General features: G+C 45.6%; 1 long non-coding RNA gene across 1 annotated transcript; it reads right to left on the reverse strand.

The window, feature by feature from the left end:
* Window positions 1-5,931: 5,931 nt before the first annotated feature.
* Window positions 5,932-7,380, reverse strand: LOC143899563 (uncharacterized). The gene is made up of 3 exons (XR_013257540.1): window positions 6,785-7,380; window positions 6,497-6,647; window positions 5,932-6,359 (listed from the first exon to the last, which is right to left on the reverse strand). It is a non-coding gene; the product is annotated as an uncharacterized LOC143899563 (long non-coding RNA).
* Between the last annotated feature and the right edge of the window lie 1,177 nt (window positions 7,381-8,557).

Below are 8,557 nucleotides of genomic sequence, written 5' to 3' on the forward strand. Positions count from 1 at the left end.
GTGATGTGTATCACTTGAGTTATAATTTTTTTGAAATAAAAATACTACTGCTTAGGTTTTTTCGAGATTTTTAGAGATACAAAGATTAACGTCTACCACTTGTTACTTAGGTTTTTTCGAGGTATGATAATACTATCACTTTGTTTTTTTTTTTCGAGGTAAAGATACTACTGCTTAGGTTTTTTCGAGATACAAAGATTACGTCTAGCACTTGTTACTTAGATTTTTTTAAGGTATAATACTACCACTGTTTTTTTTTCGAGGTAACAACATATACACTACTATGCGTGTACTTGGCGCGTTTCTTTACCTTTTTTTTAAAAAAGGTAATTTTGTACGGATATCACGCCTTTTTGTAGTATTACGTATTTTATAAACAGTATGTACAGGGTGTTATTTCGAGGTATAATACTATACAAAATATGCTCTTATACCACTATAATACCTACTATACCACTTTGTTTTTTTTCGAGGTATGTATATACAAAATATGCTTAACGATGCAAGCTATTTATTTGAAGAACAATGAAAATGTGAAAAACGAATAAAATCGCCATTTAGAGATATATGTAGTTCTACGTTACTCGTATGGAATGTAAAATACACCTTAGCTTTAGAAATTTGTTAAATTCACAGAGTAAAACTTTTTTATAGCTCGAATGCTGCACAAAAATTTTTTCACAATTAAGGAAGAACTTTTGCGCTTATCTTTATCCAAAAAGCATATAAAATTGTAACGGCCTGCCTTTTGGCTGTTTTTATCGAACGCGGACTAGCTCGCCGGACCAGGAGTTCGATGGTAGGCCCAGAGACAGAAGGCAGTTTTGATACGAAACGTGGTTTATTACAGTGGTTCAATTACAGAGTACGGAAACGCATTCGGTTTATGCGGCGGACGCGGGCGGATTATATGCTATAAGACAGCCGCGATAAGTACAGCGCATTCGGTGTATGCGGCGGACGCGAGCGGATTATATTCTATAAGACGGTCGCGATAATTACAAATTTCGGGAGCGCATCTGATTTATGCGGCGGACGCGGGCGGATTATATTCTATAAGACGGTCGCGATAATTACAAATTTCGGGAGCGCATTCGGTTTATGCGGCGGACGCGGGCGGATTGTACTCTATAAGACGGTCGCGATAGTTACAAATGTCGGGAGCGCATTCGGTTTATGCGGCGGACGCGAATCAGGTGGTCCGCACCGGCGCGATGCGGTACGCGTGCGAACGGGCCTTGAGGCCGGCCAATGGCTGGTCGGCCCGCGGCGCGAGAATCGCGGCGCGGGCGCGTGTGTGTTATCCGGCGCGGTTTCTTTTCTCGCGATATGGTCCGGTGTTAATTATGCGGCGCGGAGGTAAGGGAAACGAACGGCCAGGGGCTAGGCTGGTCGATCGGTTGACGAGGAGGTCCGACTGTTCCGGCGGCAAGAACTCTTGTCGAGAGGCCGAGCACGCTCGACCCCTGGTTACCGTGGCAGACGGGGTGTCCCGGGTAGGAAGGCGGTCAGCGCTCGAGAACTCTCGAGCGAGGCACAGAACGCTGTACCCCGTTTCGTGAGCTGGCCTAGGAAGCGGAAAGGTACTCGTCTCCGAGGGTAGCGGAGCACAGGTAGCTAAGCTCGGATTGCGAGTGTCGATCTGTCGCGGCGCCGGTATTTTATACTCGCCCGGGTGGTACGCTAGGGAGGGGAGGCCGATTCCCGCGTGAGCCGCGCCGCCGGCGGAGCGGAGCGGGATCGGCGTGGCGGTAAGCGTGCTCGCGCTCGGCGGCGTTCGGCTCCCCTCGGTGTCTGTCGGAGACCCGGGAAGATGTCGGTGCGGCGGAGTGCCGCGCACACGATCGCGGTTCCTTCGTTTAAAAAATAAGGTGGGCGCACCGCGCCCTTTCTCGCCTGACGGAGATCGTCGGGCGGCATCCGGCAGTTCTTCGCCGGGAATGATGCATGTGTGGGGGTGCATCGTTACAAAATATTATCAATCTTTATTTAATTAGTAAGTAAATCATCAAAAAGAACAATAAAAATTGAGATATAACGTTAGAATATAAAGTATACTCCACGCAAATAATTATGTTAAAATAAACGACGCGAGTAATGTAGGATTAAGAAATCACATGCCATTACTACAATATAATGTATAAAATATAATATTTTATGTATATGGTTTTATAATAAAATATGTTTCCATATATATTATACATTTTATTACGCAGTAATAATATAAATGTAAAAGAGAGACGGAATCGTACTAACAATAATTGTACTAACAATTATCGTATCCTGCAAATTTAACGATATAAAACACGATATTGGCTATTTATTCGAACAAGAACAAGATTCGTATGAATATAAAAGACTAACAGAATTGTTTCGTTTATGTGAAAAATGTATTTAAAAAATCGCGCGTTACATAATTGTTTCGTTTGTATGAGAAATGTATAATATTTAAGATACCGCGCATTATATAACGTATCGCTGCAATATAACGTATAAAATATAATATTATGTATATGTAGTTTTATAATAAAATATTTACTGACATTTATTGATGAAAGCTCAGTGAATTTCATTGAAATGGTATTTTCATTAAAATAGTACAAAAGGATGTCGATAATAAACTAGATAAACGCAGAGGAGTACTAAAATTTAACATTGATTCACTTGATTCAGAAAGGGCATACGTAAAAATTTCGAAGCTGTCTATATTATTTATGTACAAAAATTAAAATTTATACAACATGCAATATGTATTGTGACGTTGCGGCTCGCCGCATCGTCGCGGCGCCCCGCCGCCGTCACAAGGCGCAGAATTTCGCGCCCAGGGACGGACCAGGGAGGCAACGACGAGATCTCCAGGGGTCGTATATAATCGCGTTTCCGCATTCTGATTACCTTCTTTTGTTTTTTTATGCAATGTAATACGTGCGGCACCTTACCCACACCACGGCAAACCGTCGAGAGAGTACTTGGCGAAGGAAATCAAGGACGATCGATAACCCGGGAGGGATGGCAAACGCGGAGGCAGCAGAGATCGCGGGCTGGCGAGAGCAACGCGGCAGGCGGGCGGCAAGTGCGGCAGCGACGGACGAGGCCGCCGACAACGGGGCCCCAAGCGCTTGGGTAAACACCCGGCTTCAGCAAATGATCTCCATAAGACACCGACCCACGGGGTGGCTGGCCACCGCCCCAGGGTCAAACCGGAGGCACACCGGCACGAGCGAAGTTTCGTCCGCCGCTAAGGACAAAATTTGAGGAGTCGTACGCCGCCGAGGGACCGTTGCCCGCCCCCGAAGGACCTCGTATCGACAGCACTGCGCCGGGACACCGCGGGCTTGCAAACTCGCGCCCGATTGGCTCGCGCGCCCCTCAGGAAGGGGTACCGTATCGATTCCGCAATCGAGCGGGTTTAGTTAGCGCTTCACTCTCTGGTCGTCCGTCAGCGAGATAATACGTTTTGCTAAGATACGCGATAGCCACCCCGAGTCGGGCATTTCGATCTTTATCTGGCGGATCGAGGATCGTTGGTGGAAGGTGACGGCGAGGAGCCCAGGAGGAGGCGTATCACCGGTGAGGTTGCCCGTAAGTCGCGAGATGTAAAGCCACGACACCGCCCTCCGGTGCACGCTCTCGCTCGGGATAACGCATGTTAAGATCGAGTGTAATTTCGCGATCGATAACGAGAGCGAAGGGCCTCGGGATGGTATCGTGGCCGCGGAACCGTGGTACAAGCGTTATGGCGAATCCCTGGAGGTCGCGATAGGCGTTAATGAGTTCGATATCGCGAGCATATGGCGTTGTTCTCGCGACCTTGGTGTACGGCCGCATACGGGCCGGTACGTCGTAAATTGTGCGTTACCGTTTCTTCGCGTCGGGAAATTCTTGTGTTCGAGCGTCGGGGTTAGCGTGTCGATGCGTGTTCGGATCTCGTTATTACGGGTCGATCGCGTAAGGTTTGCTCTCGCGATGAGAACTTTGCGTCCGGTATTACTTGCGTTACGTCCTATGGCGTCCCTGCTCGCGATCACCTCGAATTTGGCGTCAGGATGTCGATGGCATTGTTAAGAGCGGCCGAAGGTTGTTCCCGCCGATTGATTACTCATGTTAGACTTGTACTCGTGTTAAGAAATTACCGGCGTTCACACGTTTCGTGCGTTTAGATGTTACTTGCGTAGTTCTTCATAGCGTTCCGTAGTTATTAGCGCTATCGCGACTCTATTATTTCGCGTTGACCGGTATTCCGCATCATTGAAGAACCGCATTAATCCATTATTTTGCCTTAGTTATCGTATTCTTTGCCTGGTTAAATGACTCGGCGCCTCCCCGTTGCGCCCGAGCAGAATCACTCGCGTCAGGTTAAGATATCGTGGCGACAGAGTTTTCGTACGGTTCCGGACGTGGTCTTCACGCAATCCAAGCGTGACGTACCATTATTTCGCGACATTTTGCGTTGAACCTCGCTCTTATTAGTTATATTAAGTGTAGTATTCTTGCGTATTATAACTTTCGACTCGAATTATTAATTGTTTGAGAATAGCGCCTTCAGCGTGTTTATTAGAGACTTAATTAATACTCTGTGCGTGTCTCGCGTCCGCTTTAATATTATTTCTGTTAGATGAATCCAGACACCCCGCCACCGGCTATTCTTGATTTATTTATGGAATGTATCTTGTGTTTGATCAAAGCCGGATGGATAAACGTTGTTATATCCTCGACAACCAGTACTCAATAAATGTTATTTTCTTTGTTATCTGGCTGAGTATGAGATTAACGTGTCACCCCGCCGAATATTGCGCCGCCCTTCATTAACCCCGCCCGTGATTAGGTTAAGCTAGCCGATTCCACGCACCTCCCCACTTCGTTTTGCGTCTCGTTTAGGTTTTCGCGATTTCGTGGACGCGAAGTTACGCGTCTGGCGCCCAACATTCGGAACATTTCGTGGAGTATCGGAGGTGCGAGGAAATCACTGGAGAGGCCAACCATCCCGCTCTCCTAAATCCTTTTGATCCGGCACACGTCCCGGAGCGGTTCGGGAGTGCAAAAAGGTCGTGACAGTATATATATTATACGCTTTGAAAATTTGACATTTGCTCTTTTAAAACCGCACTACTTAACTATAAGTACTTATAATCTTGGAGTAATAAGTATTAAAAAGCAAGAAAGAAACGTTATTATTGCTCGTTTTATCTTACTTTTCATTAAGCAATCGCAAAAGTAGAACAAAAAAAACAGTTATTTGATGTATATCTGTGGGTTTGCATAAAAAGGGAACGCATAAAAAACTAAGGATTTCAAACAACTGAATCTTTTCTTCGCGCTCGTAAATTCTATCCAGTTTGCATCGCTGTAAGAAACGGTATGCAACACATCAGCACCCGCATATTAATAACCGCGTTAATTAAATGTACGCGAGTAGAAGGCTTTAAACACGTCAGTACGCCTATATAGTTCGAGCCTCTGGCGCCGCCTTCGCCGCGAGTATTTTGCTGCGTAATTACAACGGTGCTTGATATTGTTTCGTTTTTACGCTGCTCTTTTTTTCTTCGCGTTCGATTTTACGCAATTCCGGTGTTACGGGAAATGCACTACAACCTTGGCGATTAACGACGAAAATAAAAGTAATGAATATGGCCGATTTTTACATTGCGCTTGAAGAGACCTCGCTATTATTCATATCGTTTCGACTACACCGTTTAAATATATTACTGTACATTTTAAGTATATCACGGATCAAACGCAAATACGATCATTCAAATCTACATACGCAATAAAGCTGATGTAATCTATCATCAAAGCTTGGATAATCAGGTTTATCTCGCTCTCTCTTTTCTATTTCTTTTTCTCACTCTGTTATCACACAATCCCACAAACACGCATACACACACACACACACACACACACACACACACACACACACACATATATATATATATATATATATATATGTATATATAGAGGAAGTTTTCTGAATTCCATACACCTTGATTTGCGAGGTATCGTTTGACTAAGATTAGTGTGCGTTAACGTGATATTATTACCTGAGAAAAATTCACGGGAATTCCTTAGGAATTCTTAAAAGTCCTTAAAAAAAGTCTCGCAAATGATAACATAAATAATTTTAATCCGTAAGTAAATAATAATCCGAGAATGAATTGCCTCCTCAACCACGGCAGGCCTACTTGCGTTTCTTCCTTGAGATTAAATTTCTCTTGCGCATGCACGATGTTATAATCATTAAAAGTTTAATTCCATTAACGACTTGTGTGCCTCTTCAAAGAAATCGTATTTTGCACTTCATGAAAAAAAAGTCAGCGTTATTACAAGGATGATTATTGACAAGGACGCAACGAAGGACGAGCCTGCAAAAACGTAAAAAATGCATTAAGAGCAAGAATTTGCGAGTAAGAACGAATAAAATCGAAATGCATCTTCCATAAATAATTATTAATTTCTTCTTTTTAGATGAGATGCGTGTTATACATCGGTTTTCACTTACCGGCGCTCACGCACTTGTTCTCGCTTAAGATGTAATTGTCGGCGCACGTGCATGTGTTAGAGTTACACGTCACAGACTTAATCGACGGATCGTTCTCGTAAATCTTCGGCCTGGTAACACTCGTAATTGTTCGCGCATTCATCGCCGATCGCTGCAAAACGATGAAAACAATTAATTAATTGTTATCTCTTATGACGTGGTGCGGAAAAAGAGATTTTTGGAATTGGATTTTTTAAAACATGACGCGTGATTCTACGGGAGAACTATCGGTTGAAAACTCTCGAGTACCTTTGTTGGAAAAACATCTCGTCAGCTCGTGTTCGTAATGAAAATTCTGTTCGCACTAGCACATATTGTCGACGCAAGTTGAAAACTCGAACGTTGCCGTGCACTGTATTGACTCCGTGCATTCGTCCCGGATCTTTTTGGCGGCCGCCAAACACTTCTTGCCGTCCATATTCAGCACCGTCTCAGTCGCGCATCCGCATGTCATGTTATCCGTGCAGATAGCACCCTCCACGTGTGAGCATTCCTGGTTTTTCGTGCATGGCTCATTGTACTCTGCAAACGTGATTACACTTAGAAAAAATCAAATAATACTGCTACAATATGACATCCGTAAGTGGTTTTGCAAAGTTGTGAAAAAAAAGTTATGAGAAAATGGTACTGAAAATTATGAAAAATATGGTCAAGATAAAAAACGTGCTGTAATTTAATATTTGTATACATATAACTGCAGTAGTATCGAAAATATTAGTCAAATTATTTTGATACAGCTGGATGTTAAAGATTAAAACTGGAAAAGAATAAAAAATAAGTTGAACCGATAATAAAATAACTTACGATAATTCCCTCGCGAGTAAACGGGATTGATCTCCTCGACATCAGCTCCCTGTCGTCAATATATATATATATATATATATATATATATATTGTGACGTTGCGGCCCGCCGCTTCGTGGCAGCGCCCCGCCGCCGTCACAAGGCGCGGAAATTTGCGCCCAGGGACGAGCCAGAGAGGCGACGACGAGATCTCCAGAGGCCAAAAAGTCGATATCGTTTCCGCGTTTTGACTATTCTTTTATTTTCATGTGTAATTATAATGCGCGCGGCGCCTCACCCACACCACGGCGAATCTTCGAGGGAGTACCGATAACGAGAGGGGTCCAGGAGGACCAAGGACCGAGGAGGGGTAACGAGAGCGGAAACTACAGGGATCACGGGCGGCGAGAGCAACGCGGCAGGCGTGCGGCGAATGAGGCAGCGATGGACAAGGCCGCCGATAGCGGGGCCCTAGGTACCGAGGAAAACCCGGCCTCAGCAATCTGCCTCCACGAAATACCGGCCCGCGGGGTGACTGATCACCGCCCCGAGGGCAACCGGAGGCACACCGGCCAGAACAAAGTCCAGTCCGCTGCCCAGGGACAAATTGAAGAAGTCGCTACGCCCCCGAAGGATCCACCTTACGACGATCCTGCGTTAGAATATCGCGCGAGCTTGCAAGCTCGCTCTCGATTGGTTGGCACGCCCCTACGGAAGGGGGTGCCGCATCGATTCCGTTATCGAGCGAATCTAGCGAGACACTCTCTGGTCGTCCGTCGGCGAGTGTGCGAACGTTCTCTTTAAGATACGCGATATAGCCACCCCGAGTCGGGAAAATCTGGTACGCTGCGACGATCTTCCGTACGAGGTGACGGCGAGGAGCCCTATGAGGAGACATCACATCGGTGAGGTTGCCCGCAGTAATTAATATCGGGATGTAAAGCCACGACGCCGCCCTCCGGTGCACGCTCTCGTCCGGAAAAACGTTGTAACATCGCGACGCGTACGGTCCCTTGAGACCGCGTATCGAATGGCGATCGACAGCGAAAGCGAAGGGCCTCGGGATGGTATCGTGGCCGCGGAATTGAGATAAAGACGCGATTGCGAGCCTCTGAAGATCGCGATAGATTCGTGGCGAAATCCGTTACTGCGAGTCCGTTTCGTATAATGTCCGCGCTCGTGATTGTGTCTCGCGCCTTCCGTGTTCACGGCGTATCGGATTACCAAATATTACTTAGGT

Source organism: Temnothorax americanus, unplaced genomic scaffold (genome assembly GCF_048541705.1).
Source record: "Temnothorax americanus isolate GAGA-0224 unplaced genomic scaffold, ASM4854170v1 Scaffold277, whole genome shotgun sequence".
In the NCBI taxonomy this organism is placed as follows: domain Eukaryota; kingdom Metazoa; phylum Arthropoda; class Insecta; order Hymenoptera; family Formicidae; genus Temnothorax; species Temnothorax americanus.